A 27,921-nucleotide genomic window follows, 5' to 3' on the forward strand; every position below is an offset into this window, starting at 1 on the left:
TGTTGTTATTAGGCCCCAATCCTGCAAGCTGCTTTGTGTAAGTGGATGGTCCATTGAACTGACTAGCACAAGCATTAAAGAGATTTATATTAAAGGTGTAAATACATAAGAAAACCAGAGAAATGTGGGCATGTCCAAAGTGAGGCCCATGGAGTCAGAAATCACTTGTTGTTGGAGTCTATTTATCTAGGAGGGCTGCGCTGCAAAAAGCACTGGAAAGTGGCATAGAGTACATCAGACTGCCAAGACAGAAAAGAAAACTTTTCCTTATTTACAGCTAGTCTGGAAGAGAGCAACTAGGGGAATGAACTCCAAGAACAGTCCTCACCAGTGAATGTACTTTTAGTTTGCATTGTTTGTGCGGTAGGGAAGTTTTCTAAACTCTCAGTAATTCGACTATAGTGCCGCTGCTGCAGTTACAGCTCAAATCCTCCAGATGTCACATGTACATCAGGTCAATTCCAATGTGCAGGAGGCATCTAAAGAGGCTGGTGAGACGTATTAATTAGTCCTCAAGCTCTCCTATGACTAGCACAGGATTGTTTCCTACAGTACATGCTTTAGAGGAAACTTCTTTCAATGACAAATTGATGACAGCATCCCTCTGGGAAATGATTTATGTCCTGCCTCCATTCCCAGTGCACTATCCATTGTAAACTTTACAGAGTTTAGGAGTACTGTGGCACCTTAGAGACTAACAAATTTCTTTGAGCATAAGCTTTCGTGAGCTACAGCTCACTTCATCGGATGCATGCAGTGGAAAATACAGTGGGGAGATTTATATACACAGACAACATGAAACAATACATGTTACCATACACACTGTAACGAGAGTGATCAGGTAAGGTGAGCTATATCAGCAGGAGAGAAAAAAACCTTTGTAGTGATAATCAAGGTGGGCCATTTCTAGCAGTTGACAAGACATGTGAGAAACAGTGGGGGAGGGGGAATAAACATGGGGAAATAGTTTTACTTTGTGTAATGACATATCCACTCCAGTCTTTATTCAAAAATAATTTAATGGTGGCCAGTTTGCAAATTACAGCGTGTATGTTAAAACCCATTGTTTCATGTTCTCTGTGTGTATATAAATCTCCCCACTGTATTTTCCACCAAATGCATCCGATGAAGTGAGCTTTAGCTCATGAAAGCTTATGCTCAAATAAATTTGTTAGTCTCGAAGGTACCACAAGTACTCCTTTTCTTTTTGCGGATACAGACTAACACGGCTGCTACTCTGAAACATGCCATACTATCTGAACACTCCAAAGCAGCTTGTGAGAATCTTCCTATACTTGTCATCATTTTAGAAATACAGAGCCAGCAGATTGATGCAAGCCTGGGTGTCAAGTCATTCGGCGTGATATTCAGAGCTTGGCAGGATTTAGATAAAAGGACTAGACATTAATATGGCTAATGAGAGTGGCCAAAATTACACTGGAAAGGATAAAAATATTATAAGGGATCTCAGGGCATCAATCACTATCTGATGAACATTAGGAACAAACTCCCCCCGTCGGCAGGTTATTTCCAAGTGCAAGTCTGCTACTGGGTTTCTTCCACCTTCCTTTGAAGTATTAGGTACTGACTAGTGTTGGAGACAAGATTCTGGACTAAACAGACCACATGTCTGATGCAATTTTTGTATTTTTATGTTGCATGACCATGCCATGACATGCTGACATCAAGGCCCTGTCCGAAACACCCTGACCCATATCCTCAAACATATTTAGGTGCCTAACCTCCCATAAATAGAGACCTACCAAATTCAAGGCCATGAAAAACACGTCACTGACCATGAAACCTGGTCTCCTGGTGAATCTGGTCCTTTTGTGTGCTTTTACCCTATACTATACAGCTTTCATGTGGAAGACCAGCGTTTCTCAAGTTGGTGGGCTTGACTCAAAAGGGAGTTGCAGGGGGATTGCAAGGTTATTTTAGGGGGGTTGCAGTATTGCCACCCTTACTTATGCGCTGCTGCCAGGTGGTGATGCTGCCCTTAGAGCTGGGTGGAGGTGAGAGCAGTGGCTGTTGGCCAGTGCCCAGCTCTGAAGGCAGTGCCCCGCCAGCAGCAGCACAGAAGTAAGGGTGGCAATACCGTATCATGCCATCCTTATTCTGCACTGCTGCCTTCAGAGCTGGGTGGCCAGAGAGTGGCGGCTGCTGAATGAGGTCCCAGCTCCGTAGGCAGCAGCGCAGAAGTAAGGGTGGCAATACCATATCATGCCATCCTTACTTCTGCACTGCTGCTGATGGCAGCTCTGCCTTCAGAGCTGGGCTCCCGGCTGCAGCTATCCAGCTTCCCAGCTCTGAAGGCAGCACTGCTGCCTGCAGCAGAGCAGAAGTAAGGGTAGCAGTACCGCAACCCTCCGCACAATAAGCTTGCGACCTTCCCACAACTTTTTGGGTCAGGACCCCTACAATTACACCACCATGAAATTTCAGATTTAAATAGCTGAAATCATGAAATTTACCATTTTAAAAATCCTATGACCATAAAATTGACCAAAATGGATCATGAATTTGGTAGGGTCCTAATTATTATTGATGTAACACCATTGAACCAATTAATAGTAATGCATGTGATACACTGGGGAAATCCATAGCTGGTGGGGAATGAACAATAAATATGGGTGTGCCAAGGATTAGTAAAAAAGAAAAGGAGCACAACACAGCTGCTACTCTGAAACCAAGGATTAGTGTTTTTTTTTTTGATGGGGCCCAGCATAACAGGATCCTTTCTTCACAAATTATTTCAGTTTTAAAATGAGATCAAATTCTTCAGGTTTTTGGCCTCATAAATGTCCTGTGCAAGACAAACAAATTAAAATGCAGAGATGCTCAGGTTTGTTTGTGTTGACCTTGAATGCACAGCCCTCTGGCAAACAAGGGAGTAGCTGGTATCTAAAATTTGCCTGTTGTCTGGCCATGAGTGGGGAAACTATTTACTGCATCTGGAATGAGATGCATGTTGTTGTTTTTCAATACTTTCAAAAAGTTGGGAATAAAATTACTTACAAATACTCATAACAAGGGAGGGGAGAAGCAGCTAACAGCTCTGTTTTGGAACTGGCATAGTACAAATGTGTCACGCAAGATTGCCACTGAGCTATGCTGTGTCCGAACAGTAAGTAAAAAGAGGGGAGGGAAAGAACAGGTTCCTGGAGTCCCTTACACAGCCAAGGAGTTTTAATTAATAATTCACATCGGAACTGGATTAAAGGCAGCCTAGGTTCTTTGTCATAGTCTCATATATTAAGGACAGCTAGCTATTGAGATACAGTGGTAACCCCTTATTTTGAACTGAGATACAGTCAAACATCAGTTGTAGCAGGGATGCAGGAAAGTTATTTGGCCAAACTGTGAAATCACCTCGAAATCAATGGCTCTCTATTAGAATGGAATTCAGTAGCCAGAGCTCCTTCTGGGCAAAGCACCCAGAGAGCCTTCCCAATATCTTGGTGTATGAGTCAGTCCCAGACTAAAGTACAGCTAAGAGTTAATCAGTTTCCCAGGGTTTCCTAGAAACTCTTTTCAGAGTAGCAGCCATGTTAGTCTGTATTCGCAAAAAGAAAAGGAGTACTTGTGGCACCTTAGAAACTAACAAATTTATTTGAGCATAAGCTTTCGTGAACTACAGCTCACTTCATCGGATGCATCCGATGAAGTGAGCTGTAGTTCACGAAAGCTTATGCTCAAATAAATTTGTTAGTCTCTAAGGTGCCACAAGTACTCCTTTTCTTTTCTAGAAACCCTTGGCCAAGTTGGAAATGTATGAATGTATTTCATGAATATTTCTAATTCACTTCTTTTCATGGGGAGATCTGTATGCTGATCCCCTGGAGAATGGGATTGCTGACTCTCCCAGACAGTGAGTGGGAGACAGCTCAGATGGAAGCTCCAATCACAAGTGGTTACACTTGTGTGGTGGGAAATGATGCAACACATACATTCCTTTCAGCCCTTCAGAGACTGCATGCATAGGCTTTTCCCTGGGATTAGTACAGGGTCGCTGTCCTAAACAAGGAGCAAACTCCTCACCAGTTGATGTGACATGCGTGAGGGTGAGCCAGCCTTTCTGCAGCTGAGCTCTGCTTTGTAGCCCCCACAGCCAGTTAATTCCACAGATGCTCAGAAATACAGAACCAAAACTGAACAACAGACCAGTTAAGCAACTTACCAGAAACAAGCAACAGATACAGGCAGAACAGCAGGAGTAAAGCCGCAGCTCTGAACTTGTGGGTCATCAGTACTGAAGTGCATCAGAGTAGAACCTGATGCTGTAATAAACAATAACCCTTCTAGATTTGGAGGCAGACCCTCAGTTTGTGCCAATTGGCCTAGCTGTGTTGAAGTCAATGGAGCAATGCTGATTTACTCTAGCTAAGGATCTTGTCTTCATCCAACCCCAGAAAAACATATGGGCAGGTAAATTGACCTGTTGACTCACTATTGTGGAACAATGCATGATATATTCCTCCATATTTTAATTTTTTTTATTTTAGGGCAGTTCCATCAAATATGGAAAAAAAATTCCAAACCAAATGACCCCATCCATTGGCTCAATATTGTCATTTATTTGCTCTAAGTTGTATAAATAAGATAAGATTTATACAGGATCTAGTACCAAGTAATAAGGTCTAATTTAGATTTAGAAATGTAGAAATCTAATTTCACTTAGACTGTAAGTCCTTTGGGGCAGGTATCTTTTGTTTGTTCTGTGTTTGTAAAGCACCTAGCACAATGGGGACCTGGTCCATGACTGGGTCTCCTCGCTGTTACCACCACACTAAATAAATTAAAATAAAACAAAGTAATAATAATAATGCATAATTAATATACAGATTGATATTTTACTGATAAGTCCAAATACAGAAAGCCAGATCTACTCGATTCCTGAATCTGCATATCTGTTTCCGATCCAATACTACAGGGGAAGAGACTACTTTCTCACAATTGATCCCTTACTATCTACAAAGGCATTTGAAAAGGCCAGAGTCTTAGCTAGTGTAAATTGATTTAGAGCCATTGACTTCTATGCTGCACAGATTTACACCAGCTGAGGATCATTTTTCCAATTTTTTCAAATGTCTGAAAAAATCATTTCGAAGTGGAGATAGAATATGATGAAAACACAGCTACAAGGGAGCCATAAAACAACCTGTCCTCTCAGGAAAAGCTGAACCAGGTAATTTAACGCCAGATTTTTTATGCTCTTTTCTTTCTTTCTCTTTTTCACTTTTGAGATCAAGGGTTCTTCTGTGTAACCAAAGGACTGTATAACTTAAGGGGTTGCTAATAGTATGGAGCCTTTCATCTCTAGAAAGAAAAGGAGTACTTGTGGCACCTTAGAGACTAACATTTATTTGAGCATAAGCTTTCGTGATGAAGTGAGCTGTAGCTCACGAAAGCTTATGCTCAAATAAATTGTTAGTCTCTAAGGTGCCACAAGTACTCCTTTTCTTTTTGAGAATACAGACTAACACGGCTGCTACTCTGAAACCTTTCATCTCTAGGCCACTGCTGTGATTTCAGCTCAGCTAAGCAGTGACAGAAAGGGACTGATGGTTATTCAGCAGCTTTAGTGAAGTGATCTATTCTCTCTCAGTTCATTTCCTAGTGATCCAGTATTCTCAGTATTCTCACTTCCTAGTGAAAACAAAATCCACCATCACCAATAACTGTTGTCAGTCTCAGCAGAGACCAAGGATTGAATGGACCAAAGAGAATAAACTACAGAGAGAGGTCGCTCCAGGTCACGTTTGTGGCACTTTGGTGCCAGGGTTTCCATCTACACTGCAAATGATCTGTGAATAGAAGTTTATAGTTTCCAGTAGTTGGTCCAGAACCTTTCACTGGTGGTAAAATCAATAGATGTGAAATCGCTCAGAAGCAAAGCCAAAAGAAAAAGCTGTTTGCATCCTGAAGTACGAAACATTGATGTTATTTCCAGTCCAAGCATTCTTGTAGCATTGTGCAGTCATCTCAGCTGTTGTGTGAAGATTAATCACTGAGATTTGGACGATCATTTGTTTCTCTCCAACTAGCTCATTTTGTTTAGTAACAATTTTATCATATTTTTCAGTGTTTTCTCAGGTTACCCATTTTAATGGAAACATCTTTTTTTGTGGCTGTTAATAGCTCAGAGATGTGCCCCACAAACAAGCACCTTCTTGAAAAGCTGCCCACCATGGCTTTGGATATTTCCCCAGTTGCTTTTTATCATGTGATTATTGAACATCTGTTATTTTTGTTCCTTGTAAGTATTTTACTTTTACAAGAGAAACCCACTGACACAGACTAAGACAAATACAAAGTTGAAGCTAACCAGGCATAGATGCTTAAAAGCAAATTTATTAGGAAGTTCAAAGAGACTCCTTGGAAAAGAATCATCTCAGTTTATTGGAGGATAAATATTCAGCCAAATGATTCTGTGTACAATGATGGCACATACATAGGGCTAACGAGGTCATCTAGTTAGAACACACAGGAAATCATTAAGTCAGATACTGTGGTGGTGTTTTCAAGAGAGCTGGATATATTTTTGACTATTAAAAGCATGTGTAATTATGGATGTTAAAATATGGGTGTTCACATCTAATGATTCAGGGCATAGATTAGTCACCTACAGGAGTTAAGAAATAAGGCCAATGGGAGTTGTAGGTATTCAGCACCTCTGAAAACCATGCCCCAGGTGGCTTAAATTGGCCATCCAATGATGGACACACCCAAAATGGGTGGACTTTTCTTTATAACCTGGACCTAATTAATTTACTCAAGGTTACCCAGTGAGTCAGTGACAGATCTGGGAATAAAACCTAGCTCTCCTCAATCCTAGATCAGTCCCCTCTTCACTGCACCATGCTGGCTATACCTTGCACAGTTGTTTAGGTTTTACTAGGACTAGGGAAGAAGAGAGCTGCGGTGCTGTCCTTTGAATTTTCAGGTATAGACCAGTTAAAGAAACAGGATACCAAACCTGATGGACCAGCGTTTTTATTTTATGACCCTATGAAATAGCCAACCTACCTAAACCTGTGTGGGTGGTCATGCCTCATGGTTAGAGTCAGGCACCTAGAACCAGAGCTGGGGTGAGAGCTGTGGTCAGAGTCAGGTGCCGAGCCAAAGGTCAGAGCTGGAGACAAAGTCAGACGTCAAGCCAAGGGTCGAAGCTGGAGTTGGCATGAGGGTACAGTGTAGGAGCAGGGACCTGCAATGAGGCAGGAAATCAGGAACTGGGAACAAACAGGGACCTGGGACAAGGAGGGCAGGAGCAGGCTGGGAGGCAGGAACGAGGAAAGTAGGCAGGGTCCACAGTAGCAGCCAGCCAGAGATTCACCTAGTTGCTTAGACAACTTCCCTGTGCCTCTTTCTGGTGTAAGCAGTGCATTCCAGCCAATCAGTGGGGCTGCACATCTCTACCCAGGATGAGTTTGTGGGTGTGGCCCTTGAGAACCAAGGCCTCTCTAGCCTCCTTGTCGACTGGTTTGGGTGAATGTTGGTCACTGCCTGGGGACCTGCGCTCCCTCACAACCTGCTGGCTCCACAACAAACCAAAATTAGGCTAGCTAGGTAACCTGACTAGGTGCTGTCCCTACAACTGTGTGTCTGGTGTTTGGTATCAAAAAATTGACCTGTTGTGATTGCAAGTTGCTTCTAGTGTTATTTCCTCAGCATTCCCTGTTCATGTCCTAGCATGAAAGAAGAGGAAAAACCCATTGAAACATGAGAAAGCAGGAAAACAGAACAGAAAACACATTGTTGCTTAATAGAGCTGGGAAAGGAGGAGGATGAATAGAATGCCATGACTGGCTGCTCTGTGTTTATAGGGCTGTTACACTAGCATGTCTGGAGATACGGTGCCCACTTCAGTTTTTCAGCTGTCGTACAGGAAGTCACTGAGGAGCACATTCCAGCATGGAGCAGACCAAGTTATGCATTGACTGTGTTGGTGTCAGGCCCATGCACTGAGGTCTGGTTTACACAGAAAGTTACACAGTCATCATTTACAGGTGTAAATCAGTATAAACCAGATTTAAATCAATTTAGACATGTTCAAGTACAAGTCTGCATCCATTTAACTAAATCAGTTTAACACCATCTCTTTGACTAAAGCTTCTGTGCATAGACCAGCCCTAATACAGAGAAATCTCTTGAAATCACAGGTTTCAGAGTAGCAGCCGTGTTAGTCTGTATTCGCAAAAAGAAAAGGAATACTTGTGGCACCTTAGAGACTAACAAATTTATTTGAGCATAAGCTTTCGGGAGCTACAGTTCACTTCATGGGATGCGTTCAGTGGAAAATACAGTGGGGAGATTTATATACACAGAGAACATGAAACAATGGGTGTTATCATACACACTGTAAGGAGAGTGATCACTTAAGATAAGCAATCACCAGCAGCAGGGGGGGGGAAAAGGAGGAAAACCTTTCATGGTGACAAGCAAGGTAGGCTAATTCCAGCAGTTAACAAGAATATCAGAGGAACAGTGGGGGGGGGGGTGGGGGGGAGAAATACCATGGGGAAATAGTTTTACTTTGTGTAATGACCCATCCACTCCCAGTCTCTATTCAAGCCTAAGTTAATTGTATCCAGTTTGCAAATTAATTCCAATTCAGCAGTCTCTCGTTGGAGTCCATTTCTGAAGTTTTTTTGTTGAAGAATAGCCACTCTTAGGTCTGTAATCGAGTGACCAGAGACATTGAAGTGTTCTCCGACTAGTTTTTGAATGTTATAATTCTTGACGTCCGATTCTGCACAGCCACACCCCTGGAAGCCCGACCTGGGGTATTCTATCTGCTACCCAAGATCCATAAACCTGGAAATCCTGGACGCCCCATCATCTCAGGCATTGGCTCCCTGACAGCAGGATTGTCTGGCTATGTAGACTCCCTCCTCAGGCCCTACGCTACCAGCACTCCCAGCTATCTTCGAGACACCACTGACTTCCTGGGGAAACTACAATCCATCGATGATCTTCCTGAAAATACCATCCTGGCCCCTATGAATGTAGAAGCCCTCCCTCTACACCAACATTCACCGATGGTGAACAGAGTCAAGTAAGATCACTGAAAACATGCCTCTTCCCCCACTGTAAGCTAAGGAGTGTTAGTGACTCACTAGTTCCCAGGGTATGATCCACAGATGATTAGTAAGATTGACAAGCGTTCCTTTTCAAGTGCTGATATGGTGTGAGAAATCTCCTTTCCTTCTAAGATGGGATCCAAATACAACTAATGCCTTTTGTCTCAGCAGCCCACCCCTCTTCAGGAGCATTCTAATCCCAACCAGGAATCATGGGAATGGTTTAAGAACAGGTATATGAATAAATCAGTGAAGTGGATAGAATTAAGTGTGCATAACATTATTCAATGGAACACAGCCATAGATTATCTCTCTACAGAGTCCCTTACCCAACCCACTCTCAGTAATGAAACCGAAGTGAGCTGTAGCTCACGAAAGCTTATGCTCAAATAAATTTATTAGTCTCTAAGGTGCCACAAGTACTCCTTTTCTTTTTGCGAATACAGACTAATACGGCTGCTACTCTGAAACCTGGAATGCAGGAGGCACTGTGCATGAATCAGCAATGGGCACACATTCATCTGTACATTTATAGCAAGGTTCACAGGTGTTTATTAGCTCCCCATGCAGCCAGCAGAATTTCACATGGAGAGGGAGAGGTTCACCTCTCATTCTTCTGCAGTCATCAGCTGCATTAACAACGATTTAAGATATTCCCGAGCAATGGCGTATAAACCAAGATCTGGATTTCAGGCATACCAACATTTGTGGATGTTTGGTCCCGTCTCTAGTAATCCCAATAACAATCTTCCATAATAGACTTGGGGCCAGATTCTCTGCTTATCTTAATTTACTATCACAAGGATAGGGCTATTACGGAGCCAGTTACAGCTCTCTGATTCTCTGGCTGGCCCCGGACTGTAGGCTACACAACCTAGGGTACAACACTTCGCTTCAAGCTCAGGGTACAACTGGCAAGCTACCCAGTTTCCAGGGGGGTTTGATTTCCCTCAACATTCATGGTGACCCAAACAGGAGAATTTGGTTGCAATATACCTATATCCTCCAGTCTGGAAAATGCATTATCTGAAGTTTATGGCACCATGCAGGAGAGTGAAGGTAAAACTACCCAAACATATACTAAGCCTGATTCTCCTTTCATGCTGGTGTAAGTCAGGAGTAACTGCACTGAAGTAAAATAAAGTTATGCTAGTTTCAAACCACTCTGAGAGGAAAAGTCAGGCCTATTACCCCCTCATTAGCGACTGATCATTGACTAACCCTGGAGAGTGAGAAACAGGAAAGAGTAAAAGAGGGTTTCACTGCTGTGTGGTAAGATGAAGCTTTCAGTCATGAGAATGGCCATACTAGGTCAGACCAATTGTTCATCTAGCCCAGTATCCTGTTGTCCAACAGTGGCTCATGCCAAGTGCTTGAGAGGGCAACTTATCGAGTGATCCATCCCTTGTTGTCCAGTAGCCAGTGGTTTAGGGACACCTAGAGTGTGGGAATGTGTCCCTTACCATCTTGGCTAATCACCATTGATGGACTGATCCCTCATGAATTTATCTAATTCTTTTTGAACCCAGGTTTTCATTTTTGCCTTCACAACATCCCCTGGCAATGAGGTTGACTAAGTTACTTAGTCACACTAAGGACTTGATCTAACTCACACGGATATCAGCAGGAGTTATTCAATTGACTTTAATGGAAATGGGATTAGAGGGCCAGTGCCTTGTTGACTCTCCCCAAGGATGCACCTACACACGGAGATTTCTTGACAGCAGTACTGGTGCCACCAGCAGTATAAGTTCTACAGTAGACAAGATGCTGCTGTTTTTAGCATAGAATCATAAAAATATAGGACTGTAAAGGACCTCAAGAAGTCATCAAGACTAGCTCCCTGCACTGAGGCAACACTGCTGTTAATACAGCCCAGAATGATATTAGCCTTTTTGACAACTACATCACATTGTTGACTCATATTTAATTTGTGATCCACTATAGCCCCCAGATCCTTTTCAGGAGTATTGCCATGTAGCCAGTTACTCCCATTTTGTAGTTATGCACTTGATTTTTCCTTCTGAACTGAAGTACTTTGCACTTGTCTTTATTGAATTTCATTTTATTGATTTTAGACTAATTCTCTAATTTGTCAAATAATTATTTTCAATTCTAATCCTGTCCTCCAAAGTGCTGCAACCTCCTCCAGCTTGATGTCATCTACAAATATTAGAAGCATACTCTCCACTTCATTGTCCAAATTATTCATGAAAATATTGAACACCACCAGATCCAGGACTAACCCCTGCGGGACCCCACTAGATACACCTTGTCAGTTTGACAATGAACCATTCAACCAGTTGTGCACCCACTTTATAGTAATGTAATCTAGACCGCATTTCCCTAGTTTGCATATGAAAATGTCATGTGGGACGTATCAAAAGCTTTACTAAAATCAAGATATATCACATCTACTTCTTCCTTATCCACTAAGCCAGTAACCTGACAAAGAAAGAAATTAGGTTGGTTTGACATGATTTGCTCTTGACACGGGTATGTTCAAACCCCCACTCCACCCCAGACCCCACCTCCAACCAACTCCTTCCCCCAAAACTCCCAGCTCTGCCCAGCCTTTTTTAGGCCCAGAGCCTAAACTCTGCCCAGCCTTTTCCCGCCCCTGCTCTGCTACACGCCCCCCCATCCCTGCTCCACCTCTTCCTATCCCCGCTCTGACCCAGGCTCAGCCCCCACCCCGCCTCTTCCTGCCCTGTTCTACCCCCTCCCATGAGCACCCCCTCTCCCCCTCCTTTCCCTCCCCTCCAGTGCCTCCTGCAAAACAGCTGATTGCGCCAGATGGAAGGCACTGGGTGTAAGGTGGAAAACTGGCTGCTGGTGGTACTAATTTTTTTCCTGTGGGTGCTCCAGAGCTGGAGCACCCACGGAGTCTGCACCTATGCCCAGTGCAGTACAGTTTTAAAACAACACTGAGCAGGAAGAGCACTGAGTCACTTAAGAATCGGACAAGTTCACTTCCTAAATGTTGCTGGCTGCCAGAAAAAAAATCACCCTGACTCATGAAGAGATGTTCGTATTGTATTGTCATGCTTATGGCACTTTCATTAAGGGTCCAATCTATCTCCCATTAAAAACAATGTAAAGACTCCAGTACACTTTAATGGGAATTGGATCAGGCCCTAAAAGCAGCTCCTCCTAGCCAAGGAGCAGTTACCCAGATAATCTGCCATTATCGTGCTTGGATGCAGTTGGACTGGGAAGCACCTGCAGAGAAAGCCTGCCAGGGTAGAGAGGTGAGGTTGTGGTAGCACAAGGCAGCTGCTGTGCCAGGAGGAGTGTAGGGGGCTAGCACTAGACCAAAGGGGGCTGCTGGGCTGGGCCAGAATTGGACACGGGATAGGCTGATTTAACAGCTCCCTGCAGCCATTCCCTCCGCGCACGCGCATGCATGCGTAAGCTTGTTCCATGTGGCAGGAACCCTGGCGGGGGGGGGGGTGCCAGCTGGTGGAAACAATACTGCCTACCCTCCCTGGGGCTGAACATCTGTTACAGGATAAGGGACCTCAGTCCATCTGTACAACCATTTCCAGAGGAGCCATTCCTCAGCACTAGGCATCTTGAGCTTTCAGAAACCTACCTGTAAGAAAGCTCATGGGCCAAATTCTCTTCTGGTGTAATGCTGTTGATCTCAGTAGTTTCTCCAGTGGAATATCTGATTCCTTATTTACTGAGTGTAACTTGTAATGGTTATGAATTATTGCTGGTTCCAGTGTGGGTTGTCAAAGAGGACTAAACATGGGAACAAAAACAAGTGATACCTAGCATGGATGTTCACAGTCCTCTCTATTAATAAAAATGCCTGGCTCTTATCATCAGTAGACTTCAAAGCACTTCATAAGGGACATCCATTTTACACCTGGGGAAACTCAGGCAGAATGAAGCAAAATGACTTATCCAAGGTCACCCAGCGGCAGAAGTAGGAAGAGAACTCAGATCTTCTAAAGCCCAGTCCAATGGTCAATCTACTATACCCCTTCGATTTGAAGCTCCTTTTACATTACACTTCTGGAGCATTTCCCATCCCAGGCTGGCAATTCACTCATTGTTTAAACCTCACAGCGTGCCTGGGAGCTAGGGAAGCTTTTTTAATCCCCACTTAACAAACATGTACACTGGGGCATGGAGGAGTTGAGACTTACCTTAAGTCAGACATCAGTACAGTGACGGGGGAGGGGGAAGAGAAACCCGGAGTTTGATACAGTAGATAATGCTCTCCCAATTCATTTGAGTTAGTGAAGTTATTCCTTTCAGTAACTAGTAGAGCTCATGAGTCTCCTCTCCAAAGATGGTTCCCTGCATTCCATACAGGTCAGGGTGTGCATGGGCTCCAGTCATCTCACCATTCCACAGTGGACAAATTAAAAAAATCACAGGCTCTCTCATCATCAGATGACTATCTATTCCATTTCACACTCTGGGCTTGTTTTCACAGAATCATGGAATATCAGGGTTGGAAGGGACCTCAGGAGGTCATCTAGTCCAACCGCCTGCTCAAAGCAGGACCAAGCCCCAACTAAATCATCCCAGACAGGGCTTTGTCAAGCCTGACCTTAAAAACTTCGAAGGAAGGAGATTCCACCACCTCCCTAGGTAACACATTCCAGTGTTCCATCACCCTCCTAGTGGAAAATTTTTTTCCCTAATATCCAACCTAAACCTCCCCCACTGCAACTTGAGACCATTACTCCTCGTTCTGTCATCTGCTACCACTGAGAACAGTCTAGATCCATCTTCTTTGGAACCCCCTTTCAGGTAGTTGAAAGCAGCTATCAAATCCCCCCTCATTCTTCTCTTCTGCAGACTAAACAATCCCAGTTCCCTCAGCCTCTCCTCATAAGTCATGTGTTCCAGTCCCCTAATCATTTTTGTTGCCCTCCACTGGACGTTTTCCAATTTTTCCACATCCTTCTTGTAGTGTGGGGCCCAAAACTGGACACAGTACTCCAGATGAGGCCTCATCAATGTCAAATAGAGGGGAACAATCACGTTCCTCAATCTGCTGGCAATGACCCTACTTATACAGCCCAAAATGCCATTGGCCTTCTTGGCAACAAGGGCACACTGTTGACTCATATCCAGCTTCTTGTCCACCGTAACCCCTAGGTCCTTTTCTGCAGAACTGCCGCCTAGCCATTCAGTCCCTAGTCTGTAGCAGTGCATGGGATTCTTCCATCCTAAGTGCAGGACTCTGCACTTGTCCTTGTTGAACCTCCTCAGATTTCTTTTGACCCAATCCTCTAATTTGTCTAGGGCCCTCTGTATCCTATCCCTACCCTCCAGCGTATCTACCTCTCCTCCCAGTTTAGTGTCATCTGCAAACTTGCTGAGGGTGCAATCCACGCCATCCTCCAGATTATTAATAAAGATAGTGAACAAAACCGGCCCCAGGACCGACCCTTGGGGCACTCCGCTTGATACCAGCTGCCAACTAGAAATGGAGCCATTGATCACTACCCATTGAGCCCGATGATCTAGCCAGCTTTCTATCCACCTTATAGTCCATTCATCCAGCCCATACTTCTTTAACTTGCTGGCAAGAATACTGTGGGAGATCATGTCAAAAGCTTTGCTTAAGTCGAGGAATAACATGTCCACTGCTTTCCCCTCATCCACAGAAGCCAGTTATCTCATCATAGAAGGCAATTAGGCATGACTTGCCCTTGGTGAATCCATGCTGACTGTTCCTGATCACTTTCCTTTCCTCCAAGTGCTTCAGAATTGATTCCTTGAGGACCTGCTCCATGATTTTTCCAAGGGCTGAGGTAAGCCTGACTAGCCTGTAGTTCCCCGGATCCTCTTTCTTCCCTTTTTTAAGATGGGCACTACATTAGCCTTTTTCCAGTTGTCCGGGACCTCCCCCAATCGCCATGAGTTTTCAAAGATAATGGCCAATGGCTCTGCAATCACATCCAGAACTTCCTTTAGCACTCTCGGATGCAGCGCATCCGGCCTCATGGATTTGTGTTCGTCCAGCTTTTCTAAAATAGTCCCAAACCACTTCTTTCTCCACAGAGGGCTGGTCATCTCCTCCCCATGATATGCTGACCAGTGCAGTAGTCTGGGAGCTGACCTTGTTCGTGAAAACAGAAGCAAAAAAAGCATTGAGTACCTTAGCTTTTTCCACATCCTCTGTCACTAGGTTGCCTCCCTCATTCAGTAAGGGGTCCACACTTTCCTTGACTTTCTTCTTGTTGCTAACATACCTGAAGAAACCCTTCTTGTTACTCTTAACTTCTCTTGCTAGCTGCAACTCCAGGTGTGATTTGGCTATCCTGATTTCACTCCTGCATGCCCGAGCAATATTTTTATATTCCTCCCTGGTCATTTGTCCAATCTTCCACTTCTTGTAAGCTTCTTTTTTGTGTTTAAGATCAGCAAGGATTTCACTGTTAAGCCAAGCTGGTCACCTGCCATATTTACTATTCTTTCTACACATCGGGATGATTTGTCCCTGTAACCTCAATAAGGATTCTTTAAAATACAGCTAGCTCTCCTGGACTCCTTTCCCCCTCATATTATTCTCCCAGGGGATCCTACCCATCAGTTTCATGAGGGAGTCAAAGTCTGCTTTTCTGAAGTCCAGGGTCCATATTCTGCTGCTCTCCTTTCTTCCTTGTGTCAGGATCCTGACCTTGACCATCTCATGGTCACTGCCTCCCAGGTTCCCATCCCCTTTTGCTTCCCCTACTAATTTCTTCCAGTTTGTGAGCAGAAGGTCAAGAAGACCTCTGCCTCTAGTTGGTTCCTCCAGCACTTGCACCAGGAAATTGTCCCCTACACTTTCCAAAAACTTCCTGGATTGTCTGTGCACCGCTGTATTGCTCTACCAGCAGATATCAGGGTGATTGAAGTCTCCCATGAGAACCAGGGCCTGCGATCTAGTAACTTCCCTTAGTTGCTGGAAGAAAGCCGCGTCCACCTCATCCCCCTGGTCCAATGGTCTATAGCAGACTCCCACCACGACATCACCCTTGTTGCTCACACTTCTAAACTTAATCCAGAGACTCTCAGTTTTTTCTGCAGTTTCATACCGGAGCTCTGAGCAGTCATAATGCTCTTACATACACTGCAACTCCCCCACCTTTTCTGCCCTGCCTGTCCTTCCTGAACTGTTTATATCCATCCATGACAGTACTCCAGTCATGTGAGTTATCCCACCAAGCCTCTGTTATTCCAATCACATCATAATTCCTTGACTGTGCCAGGACTTCCAGTTCTCCCTGCTTGTTTCCCAGGCTTCTTCCATTTGTGTATTGGCACTTAAGATAACTTGCTGATCGTCCCTTTTTTTCCAGTATGAGGCAGGAGCCCTCCCTTCTTGTGCTTTCCTGCTTGTGCTTCCTTCCAGTATCCCACTTCCCTACTTACCTCAGGGCTTTGGTCTCCTTCCCACGGTGAACCTAGTTTAAAGCCCTCCTCACTAGGTTAGCCAGCCTGCTTGCGAAGATGCTCTTCCCTCTCTTCTTTAGGTGGAGCCCGTCTCTGCCTACCACTCCTCCTTCTTGGAACACCATCCCATGGTCAAAGAATCCAAAGCCTTCTCTCTGACACCACCTGCATAGCCATTCGTTGACGTCCACGATTCGATGGTCTCTACCTGGGCCTTTTCCTTCCACAGGGAGGATGGACGAGAACACCACTTGTGCCTCAAACTCCTTTATTCTTCTTCCCAGAGCCACATAGTCTGCAGTGATCAGCTCAAGGTCATTCTTGGCAGTATCATTGGTGCCCACGTGGAGAAGCAGGAAGGGGTAGCGATCCAAGGGCTTGATGAGTCTTGGCATTCAATGCAAGTTGGCTTGGGTTAGTACTCTCAAGTTACACCACCCCAGCTAGCTCTAGTGGAGTGACATATGAGTGCTAACCCCAGCATGTCTAGTTTGAGTTAGAGCGACCACCCTGCAAAACAACACTGAGAGCTGCACAGACTGAGTGGATTAGCAGCTGATGAATTGGAGTACTTATGGCAATTTAGAGACTAAAAAATTTATGTGAGCATAAGTTTTCGTGAACTACAGCTCGCTACCTTACCTAATCACTCGTTACAGTGTGTATAGTAATACCCATTGTTTCATGTTCTCTGTGTATATAAATTTCCCCACTGTATTTTCCACTGCATGCATGCGACGAAGTGAGCTGTAGCTCACAAAAGCTTATGCTCAGATAGATTTGTTAGTCTCTAAGCTGCCACAAGTACTCCTTTTCTTTTTGTGGATACAGACTAACACGGCTGCTACTCTGACAGCTGATGAATTGTAGCTCAAACTCCTGCAGGACAATACAGAGCTGGAATCAAGAAACACTGCCACTGTTTTTAAAAGTGCAGGAGCTCATCTTGATTTCCTGCCCAGAATTCACTCCTTGTTTTAATGTCCCTATAAACCACTTGGCGCCGACAGAAAGATGTTTACAGATTGCTGTGGGATGTTCCTGCATACTTAACACTGATAGCTGTGCTGTAAATTCCCCAAGTTCCAAACACTGTTTAGTTAAAGGTTTTATGAAGTCCACCAAGGTGTTTACCTACTTGGAATGCTGCACCTTTTGTCTTAGGTCAGACTAATGCACCCAGAGAAATTATTAATTTTTAGCAAAACTTTTTTTTAATCTGTAAGGGTGGATTCCTTAAGAATGTCTCATTCGTCAAGGAGCTCCAGTCCACACCCCAGCCCTGTCTTATTTGGTTGTAATATGCCCAGTCCTCTCCATGTGAATTTGGAGATACAACAGCTCACTCTGCCACTATTATGGGGCAGATCCTCACTTCGTGTAAATCAGCTGAACTCCCTTGAAGTCAGTGGAGCTGCATGGATGTACGTCAGCTAAAGATCTGGCCTGATATCTCTGGCTCTGATGCCCATTGCCTGATGAAGAGAGTGTGAGTCTCAAAAGCCTGCCTTCATGATTCTTTCCAGTTATTTCAATATCACCTTTGATTTCTTCTTTTTTTTCCCCCCCCCTCAGTCAAACCTCAAGTCAAGGATTCCCTTGGGAAAGAAACACTGAAGTGTCTCCTGCATGGTGTGTGATTCCTTGTCTTCCTGCTGACAAGCTGAATGGTTGGTGCAGACTAGTAATAATTTTACACTTGATGCAATGGGGAAATGAGCAGCCATCTCTCAAGGAATAAAGCAGGGATTAAAACATGTACATTGTTTTATCTGCTACTGCAACAGCTACATTTAATTGATAATGGCTTATTTATATACAGATCTTTATAGAGCTCTTTTCATCCTGAAAGATCCCAACGCAATTTTAAAACTTATTCACAAACTTAAGCTTTGATCCTACAAAGTTACGTGAGTGCTACTTATTCATACAGCATCTCGCTAAAATCAATGGGATGACTTGTGTAAGTGTCTGCAGAAGCAGGCTTTAAACACCCAATTCATCCAATTCCATGCAAATAAAGCACTCAGAGAGTTTTGCTTGCATTAAGGCTGCAGGATTGGGTGTTACATCAGTAAAATGGGGATTAGGGAAAACTGTACAGTTTTTAAACAAGACGTGTAGTTCAGGTCATGTGTCATCTTCAGACACATAACTAGTCCTCATAAGCATTATTGTACATCTCATGTCCTTTCCAACAAAAATTGATGAGATTCATCTGGTAACAGACAATTGATCTGCAAGTTTCCAGTTCATCATTATCAGTTGCCTATACCTACAGGTAGCAACAGGCTCAGAACTTTTAAGCAATTCTTCTAGATGGAATTCTGAGTCTCAGCGTATGAAGGAGGACAGTAGAGGATGTCTAATAAGATTGTGCATGGATTTTCTTCAAACGTCTATATTTGCTCATAACGGAAACAAGCAATTTGTTATCAGGCAATAAATTAGATGTTACTCCTCATACAACATAATACAGGCGCAACATTCTGGCCAGGTATGGGGATCACAGACTGGCTGGTTCAGTAAAAACGGCTGACTTGCTTTCTATACTGACTAAAGCTCTTTTAGGCTCAATGTAATTTGGCCTGCTTTACTTTGGAGGTATATTTTAAGAGGGTCTTGGCCACATTTTTTTTTTTTTTGCACACATGATGAATTAGCCAGCAAAGCATTTTGCATTTTCTCATGCAGATGGAATAAACTGCAATGTTTTCCCATGAGAAGGTTTTGTTTTTGTTTTTTTCAAAAAGGAACATAAGAACGGCCATACTGGGTCAGACCAAAGGTCCACCAAGCCCAGTATCCTGTCCTCTGACAGTTGCCAATGGCAGGTGCCCCAGAGAGAATGAACAGACAGGTTATCATCAAGTGATCCATGCCCTGTCACCCAATCCCAGCTTCTGGCAAACAGAGACTAGGGACACCATTCCTGCCCATCCTGGCTAATAGCCACTGATTGACTTATCTTCCATGAATCTATCTAGCTCCCTTTTGAATCCCGTTATAGTATTGGCCTTCACAACACCCTCTGGCAAGAAGTTCCAGAGGTCGACAGCACGTTGCATGAAAAAATACTTTGTGTTTGTTTTAAACCTGCTACATATTAATTTCATTTGGTGGGCCCTTGTTCTTGTATTATGAGAAGGGGTAAATAACATTTCCTTATTTACTTTCTCTATACCACTCATGATTTTATAGACCTCTATCATAGCCCCCATTATTCACCTCTTTTCCAAGCTGAAAAGTCCCAGTCTTACTAATCTCTCCTCATATGGAAGCTGTTCTATACCCCTAATCATTTTTGTTGCCCTTTTCTGAACCTTTTCCAATTCCAATATTTTTTTTTTTTTTGAGATGGGGCGACCAGTATTCAAGGTGTGGGCATACCATGGATTTATATAGAGGCAATAATGATATTTTCTGTCTTATTACCTATCCCTCTCTTGATGATTCCTAACATTCAGTTCGCTTTTTTGACTGCACTACACATTGAGTGGATGATTTCAGAGAACTATCCACAATAACTCCAAGATCTCTTTCTTGGGTGGTAACAGCTAATTTAGACCCCATCGTTGTATATGTATAGTTAGGATTATGTTTTCCAATGTGCATTACTTTGAATTTATCAACATTAAATTTTATTTGTCATTTTGTTGGCCAGGCACCCAGTTTTGTGAGATCCTTTTGTAGCTCTTCGCAGTCTGCCTGGGACTTAACTATCTTGAGTAGTTTTGTATCATCTGCAAATTTTGCCACCTCACTGGTTTACCCCTTTTTCCAGATTGTTTATGAATGTTAAATAGGACTGGGTCCAGTACAGATCCCTAGAGGACACCACTATTTATCTCTCTCCATTCGAAAAACTAGAAGGTAAATAACCATGCAAAACAGAAGCAGAAACCAATCTGGATCTCTTTTGAAAACATGGCATAGCAGAGAAGGCTGCAGATTTAGCCTTATGGGAATTGAAGTGAGGTCCCTACATCCAATCTGTTTATGCAGGCAAAGCATTTTGGGCAGGATTTTGGATATCCACTTCATCTGCAAAACTGGGCATTTCCCCCTTTACACTGTGCTTTCAAAAGAATAAAAAACCCTGCATATGAAATACAAAAACCCATTTGTTTCTTCAACATGTGCTGAATGCCTGCACTCACCAGGATACAAACGTATTATTTAAAAAAAAAAATTAGCTAGACTAAAGTTGTTGGTTGGCTCATCAATCTTTAACTAGAAAGGATGGTCTTGAGAGGCAGGCATGGGGTTAAAACTCAAGATCTGGATTTGATTCCTGACTTTCCCATAGAATCCCTATGTGATATTTAACAAATCATTTAAGGTTTGATCCAAAGACTACAGGAGCAAACTCTTTGTTTCAAATGGAAGCTCTTCAAGGCAGGGGGTGACTCTTGTTAAGTGTTTGTACAGTCCATGGCACCATGGAGACTGATTTCAGTTTTGACCTCTAGGTGCTAAATGTAAGGCAATTAATAATAAACGCTGTTGTCATGTCCCGATGAAAATCATGGCGGATATCTATAGTATTTTTATGACTATTACGTGACTGTTTCATGGTTATTGTATTGCTTGCTAAAGAATAATTAATGGTTAAGTCAGTCTTAGGTGGTTTGGGACTTCTGCAGAAATCAGGGTCAATGTCTTTAGATAACCCAACCACCAGTACTAAACTGACAATCAGGCGTCAAGACCTTTGAAGTTTTGTCTCCGAACACCACCCAGTAACTGGGACATGGCCAGGAAACTTCAGACAAAGAGTTTGGGAATGGTTAACAGAGCATCCCTAATGATCAGAGGGAGAGAGGCAGGGTGTACAGGAAGTAAGATTGTACCCTGGCTCCCAGAAGTAGGGGTGCCTGGGATCATTTGGGCCTGCCTAAATCTTGAGGAAAATATTAAGCATGTGTAGGCCTTTGGTGGCTTTAACCCTTTTCTCCGATTGCTATGCTGCTGGAACAAACATACAGGTGAGTCGCATCATACGCGCATTTAACTTATGCGAATTCAACTATACACACTCGGCAAAAAAAAAAAAAAAAACAACAACAACAAGATACCTGTAAATAGTGCGGGCGATTCCACCCACCATTCCACTCAATGAGCATATGCCCTGGAGTGAGCGTGAGATGGGAGATGTGAATCTGCTGTTCCCTCAGTTCCCGCGTGCCTCTCATAGTGTGAGCATCTCGCCGAGCTGAATGTGATTCTAGTGTTTAAAGATATGTATTTTTCATACAACATGGCCCCTAAACGCAAGCTAACTACTTCATCTGGTGCTCAATCGAAGAAACAGCCATCTGTTCCAACAATGGAGGAAAAACTGACTGTGTTGGACTTATTGAGAGATGGTATGTCTGTCTCCAATGTGGCATGTAAATATGGCCGCAACAAATCTAGCATCCATGCTATCAAGATTCGAGAGAGAGAAATTCATCAAGCTGTTGCATCAAGTGCTCCAATAACTGCTAAGGTGACGAGCCAAGTGTGTGATAAGATTTTAGTGAAGACTGAAAAGGCATTAAACTTATGGCTGGAAGACCTGAACTGTAAACGTGTGCCTATTGATGGCAACACGTTGTGAGAAAAGGCTCTTAGCCTCTACATGCTATTCAAACTTCCCACCGAAGAGGGACAGCCTTCTGCTGAGAAGGACTTCAAAGCCAGACAAGGTTGGTTTAAAAGTTTTAGGAACCGCTTCAACCTCAAAAACATGCAGACTACTGGTGAAGCTGCATCTGCCAATGAAGAATGATTTAATTTCTGAATACGATTCCTCTATGGAACGAAGCCTCAAAATCACACATAGTATTACGGATGATTTGAGACTATCAAGAAATGTTTGAGTGGCTCAAGAGACCACAGCGAGAGTTGCCGACCACCATGTTTTTCAAGGGGAAAAAAAAAAAACAAAAAAAACCAGCCAGCTGCAGATGAGCCCATACAATCAACTTCTCGAGCTGAACCAGAGCCAACCACTTTGTTTATGACTCACTCTCCGTCACCCAAGCTCTCCATCACCTCCGTCTCCTGGATCGGCATCAAGCCCTGACCACGCCCTGTAATTACCCCCTGTAATTAAAAATACAGTACCGTAAAATTATATTTTGCATAAGTACTCTATGGGTTGTATACACAAAACCATGTACAGTATACTGTACTTTATGGGCAATTTAAGAGATTTTCAAGGGCAATTTTGACATACACAATTTTAGCCTTACGTGCTGACTTTAGAACCTAACCCCCATGTAAGATGCGACTTCACTGTAGTTTGTTCCAAAGAAGCTGTTCTGAGTCACTCTGTCACCTTCTGCTTCAGCTCCCAAAGGGAGTCTGTGCAGATGGATGAACACATCAGTCCTGAGGAGTCACAGTTGGTGAACAGACATGTTGTAGTCATAAGACCCGGTCTAAAAGTGTTGTGAATTGCAGGATTCTACCCTGAAAGAAATAAAGGTGCTGGGCCTGTCACTGGGCTCAAGAAGGAAAGAAAAAAAGAGGTCAAAGGTACAGCTAGTCCTGGACCGTAACTCTCCTAGAATAGATCGCTCTGTGATGGCACATGTGCCTTTACTGTCAATCCTAAACTAGTATAGTATAGTTGTGTGCTGTTAAAGAGTTGCCACTTCCTACTCCAGAGAGAAGGGAATTCACGGACTGATGGAGCAATTCTGGTGTATACTTGGTACATATGGCTTGTAAAATGCAGGAGGACCCTTTGGGAGGGAAAGCACTGTGTTAGTGTAAGCTATTATTATAAGACCCTGTGACAGGATGTACAAACCCAGCACCAGGCAAGAAGGAGTTAAAGAGCAGCTTTGAGCTCAGGTAGCACTGTCCCACTGCATCTGCAAGGCATGCGGATCTTAGAAGAGGAGAAAAGGGAGAAGGGAGAAAGGGAGAAGCTTAAAAAGGGAGAAGCTCCATTCAGAAGAGGCCAGCCTGGAGAAGTGGACAGACATCTCACTCTAGGCTCCCAGAGAGGAGCACCGCAAAGACCCAAGTACCTTAGGTAGATTGTGAGCACAGAGCGTCAGCACAGATGGCTGGAAGATCCGGGTAGGACAGCATAGGGGCAAGGTTGCGGACGATTGGCGAGGAGCTAAGTGGTGGACTGAGTATGTGACTGGATGCAAGCGGAGGATGCAGGCAGTTTCAATGAACTTTGTCTGACAGACCCTACCAAAAGACATTGTAGCCTAGCTCAGCATATTTTTGCCTGTAAACAAGTCAGTTTATGTAATAAGCATGAATCGTACATATAAGAACATAGCCAGCTGTTGACCCCATGTAACCCTGATATAAGCAAGGAGAATATAGCGCCACAGAGGACTCCCCCCCGGTGGAGTCCTGCCTGGTCAGCTGTCCCGAATGGCCAGAGTCCCCTGCAGCCCCTCCGCGCGTCCTAGGGGCTCCCTGTGCAGATTGAAGTGCAAGTTCTTCCATCCTTCAATAAAGCATAGTTTACTATTCTTAGGCCTGAGTGTCCTCCTTTCGCTGTTATCTCCCCGCCCCCCAGCCCTTGTGGGCACAGACAGACAAGGTGGAGCCATCTATTTTTGTTACCTTCTTTTCCTTTGTTACCTCAAGGGCTGAGACTAGGGACCGGGCCTCAGAGCAGACACCAGCTGAGAATAAGAGCCCCCTTGAGGAGAAGGTGGAGATATTGTAGGAAGTAGTCCAGGGAAGAATCAGGAGGTCTGACCAGACAGACCTTGATCACTTGCTTCAGGGTCCCTAGTCTGGAACCCAGGGTAGAGGAAGAGGGAGAGTTCCCTTATAGCCTCACTGGAAGGAATAGAGAGAACACCCAAGACAGAAGGGGTCAGAAAGACTATTAGACCTGTTGGGTGAAAACCCTGGTTTACCCTGAAAGGGGTGAGACCAAATTTGGCCCTGCCAGAGGTGAGTCACAAGGCAAAAGGGGACTACCAGCAGATCTGGCAGGACTACAGAGGATGAAACCCTGCATAATGGGGTGCTCTGGCTGGTGAGACACTTTGCTAGGAAGTGCAATGAAGTAAATGGAGGGTTTTTTTTGCTCTTTGCAGTTCACTTTTCAAAGATATGCTGTGCTCCCTTTGAGTACACCTGAAAGCAGCTAACGATCCAAGCAAAAAAAACTTACTTGCAATAGCAAAAACCATTTTCTGCAGTGAGTTATTTTAAGGATGCTACCTTAAAATATTATCTTAATGTATGTGCTAACTGGAAACTCCCTGCTGGTAGCTCTCACAATAAATGCAGCACATTACTCAGGTGCTGAGCTGGGTTTTATTTTTAGTGTTTATCTCCCCACACTCTGTGGCAAGAGGAGACAGGATGCCAGGCTTTCTGGTAATGGGACTTTGACCTGCTGGAGTTGTTCTAACAGGTAGTAGCATGCTATGCTACTTTACATGTAGCGTGTGTCTCACTGATCAAACCCTCAGTGCATGCCAAGAAGTACTATCCTTCCATGTGTGGATTAATTCCACTTTATTATTATCTATTTGTATTGTGGTAATGCTGAAAGGGCCCCAACTAAGATTGGAGCCCCATTGTGCTAGGTGCTTGTACAAATACAGAGTAAAAGACAGACCCTTCCCAAAAGAGCTTACAGTCTAAACAGACAAAGGGTGGGAGAAAGGAATTATTAGTAGTCCCACTTTACAGATGAGACACTGAGGCCCACAGAAATGAAGGGTCAGATTTGCAAAAGTATTTAGGTGCCTAAAGATGCAGATGGATGCCTAATGGGATTTTTCAAAGGCACCTAAGCAGGTTAGGGCTGAGATTTTGAATGGTATTTAGGTTCCTAACTCCAAGTGAAATCAGTCTCAGAGGAGATCAGGCCCCAAACAATGTACAGCTGTAACTGGAGGCTGGATCTGAAGCAAGTTAAAATCAGGTCAGGCCTCTTATGCCCAGGGGTGCATTAGGGACATACACAAGCTTAATTCACTAGTTGATCTTCAAGGCATCCACTTGGCACTGATGCAGGTTTATGTCATCTGATGCTCCTCCCCTGCTACACCGAGATCCAACCCCCACAAAGCAAAACTGTGTTCCTAGCAGAGGAAGGCTCAGTGCCTCTCCTTGAATTCCAGCAGGTTTCATTTGTAAAGTCCGGCCTTGCTTGCTGTGGAATCACTGCTGTTGGTTGGCTAGTCAAGCCAATACTAGTGATGTCCTAAAGGATGCAAGGAGAGTTAGAGTCTATTTTCTTTCTCCTCTGATGTCTTATAGTTAAAGATTATCCCCAACCCTTGAAGGCAAGTCCCAGCTGTTCAGTTCTTTCAGGTTAAAACCACCCCCTTACCCTTCCCTCCAGATAAGTTTCTATGGCCCTATCTTCCCTCCCAAAGCCTGGGACCCACTCTCCATACACTCCCCACAACTGTGAATGAGCCTTGCTGCTTTGACCCCCTGGGAAGAAGTCAGTGGCCCAGTCTCTGTGTACTCCAGCAGGCTCTGCTGTCTCTATGCCACTCCACCTATTAAGTCTGTTTCCCAAGCTTGACTAATTCTTCTGATCTACTGACATGCCTTATATCCATCCACAGCAAGCTGTTTTGAAATGCCTTCAGGTAAATTCTACTAGCAGACCTTCTCTGGCAAGCCCATTACATGAGTCACATCAGACAGTTTCAGTTCTCTCATGTTGTGGAAAGATGCTCAGTCCCAGAATAGCACTGCTGAGCAGAGGCACATAGAGCTGCTGAGGATTACAAGAGGCAGCTACATCCATGTCAACACAGCTGCTTGTTTGATCATGTATAAAACAATCAGTTTGTGCCTTGCATTAATTGGAAGAAAAAACTATGTATTCCTGAGTAAAGTGGTAATATGTCCAACTCAACACTGCAAGGAGGGATGGGAGAGAGATGGGTCTGAAATCAATACCATGTACATACACAACCTTCCTGGCCCAAAGCCCAGGTTGTGGGACAGAGAACCTAGGACACAACCTGAGCTTCATCTTGCCAGGTTTCCTGTGAATGCCCACCACAAAGGGGAAGGATATGTGGTGACCAGGGGCATACCCTCCTCCCCCAGCCCCAGAAAGCTGCATTTACATGGTGTGCAGATGATGACTGGCCATCCTGTCTGCTGCCAAGCTGCTACTGTTCCTCAGCCTGCAGGTCTGCCATCCCATCCCTCCTCATCTAGTGGGGATATAGGCAAGGGTTTGGAATTAATGCAACTTCAAGCAGCATTGATTCCTGTCAAGGATGATTCCCCACTCTGGAACTTCGAGTGCAGAAGGTGGGGGTCTGCAAGGATTCTAAAAATTAATACTGGCCACTCCAAACTTGTATTAAACTCCCAAGGTTACAGCTTCTCTCTGACCTTGGATGGGTTGATGCTGCCACCGCTCAAATGCAAAAAAACCCTTTGAAGCCAGGAAGGCACACTTGGGAATTCCTCCCTGTGGGGTACCCTCAAGCCCTTTCACCGCCCCCTCCTTGAAAGAGCTGAGAAAGAAAACAAAGGAAATCAGCTGTTGCCACCAGCTAATTAAACATATGCACAAACCTCTTAGGATACAAAAACCTAATCCTGTTCTTAAAAAAGGTAAATATTATTAAAAACAAAAAAAGAAAATACATCTAAAAACTCAGACTATTGATAGATTTTAAAAAGAACCACTTTTTAGGATTAAGTATTAAAATAACTTTGAGGTCCAGATTAAATGTCACAAGCAAACAAAAGCACCTGGGGTTAGCAAAGAGGAGTCCACAAGCCTTACAGAAATAAAAGAGATAAACCTAATTGTGTCTTCCTAGACATTTTCTGATCTACTTACATATCTAGGGTTTTAAATAAGTAGTTTCTAGGCATGATTTGATTATTTTTCATACCTGGCACAAGTTTCTTACCGCATTGCTGCTCTGTGTCTCCTCTCCAGAGAGAGCAGACAGACAGAAAAGGATAAAGTTTTTTCCCCAATTTTAAAAAGTTCTAACCCTCCTATTGGCTCTTATGGTCAGGTGTCCACTCCCTTCCTTTTACCTGTGGGCTTTTTTAACTCTTTACAGGAAAAGCAAGTAGAGAACAGCTACTAACAGGGATTTCATAGCTAACTGGCTGGCTGAGTGTCCATAAAAAGGAGCTGCCCTCCCTCCCCTTTCATTTATCACAACTCCCATGTGGATCCACATTGCTGTGGAGTGTTACTGCTCCCCTTGACACTTCTCAGCAATCTGCTCCCTGACCCAAGCATCCTTAACCCTATGGGTTGAGGTGTTTGGGTTTCCATGGAATCAGGGAGGTTGGGGATTATGCTAGGGAGCTTCTGAACCTGGAGAATAACAGACATTCAGTGGGGGAGAGAAACATGGAAAGCAGGACATTTAGAGATGGAAAAATCTAAGAGAAGGGCCAGAGACATTTTATTCTGGCTTCCAATGAACAATGACATTGAGGA

The 27,921-nt window shown here is 43.9% G+C and overlaps 2 long non-coding RNA genes across 2 annotated transcripts; one reads left to right on the forward strand and one right to left on the reverse strand.

Annotated features, from left to right (window-relative positions):
* Positions 1–1,243: 1,243 nt before the first annotated feature.
* Positions 1,244–21,656, reverse strand: LOC122461203. Its single transcript, XR_006283018.1, has 3 exons — positions 21,476–21,656; positions 15,337–15,340; positions 1,244–1,256 (listed from the first exon to the last, which is right to left on the reverse strand). It is a non-coding gene; the product is annotated as an uncharacterized LOC122461203 (long non-coding RNA).
* Positions 10,521–19,573, forward strand: LOC122461204. Its single transcript, XR_006283019.1, has 3 exons — positions 10,521–10,615; positions 15,262–15,267; positions 19,504–19,573. It is a non-coding gene; the product is annotated as an uncharacterized LOC122461204 (long non-coding RNA).
* Positions 21,657–27,921: the final 6,265 nt, after the last annotated feature.

The sequence above is a fragment of the Dermochelys coriacea genome, chromosome 7, assembly GCF_009764565.3.
Source record: "Dermochelys coriacea isolate rDerCor1 chromosome 7, rDerCor1.pri.v4, whole genome shotgun sequence".
Taxonomy (NCBI): Eukaryota; Metazoa; Chordata; order Testudines; family Dermochelyidae; genus Dermochelys; species Dermochelys coriacea.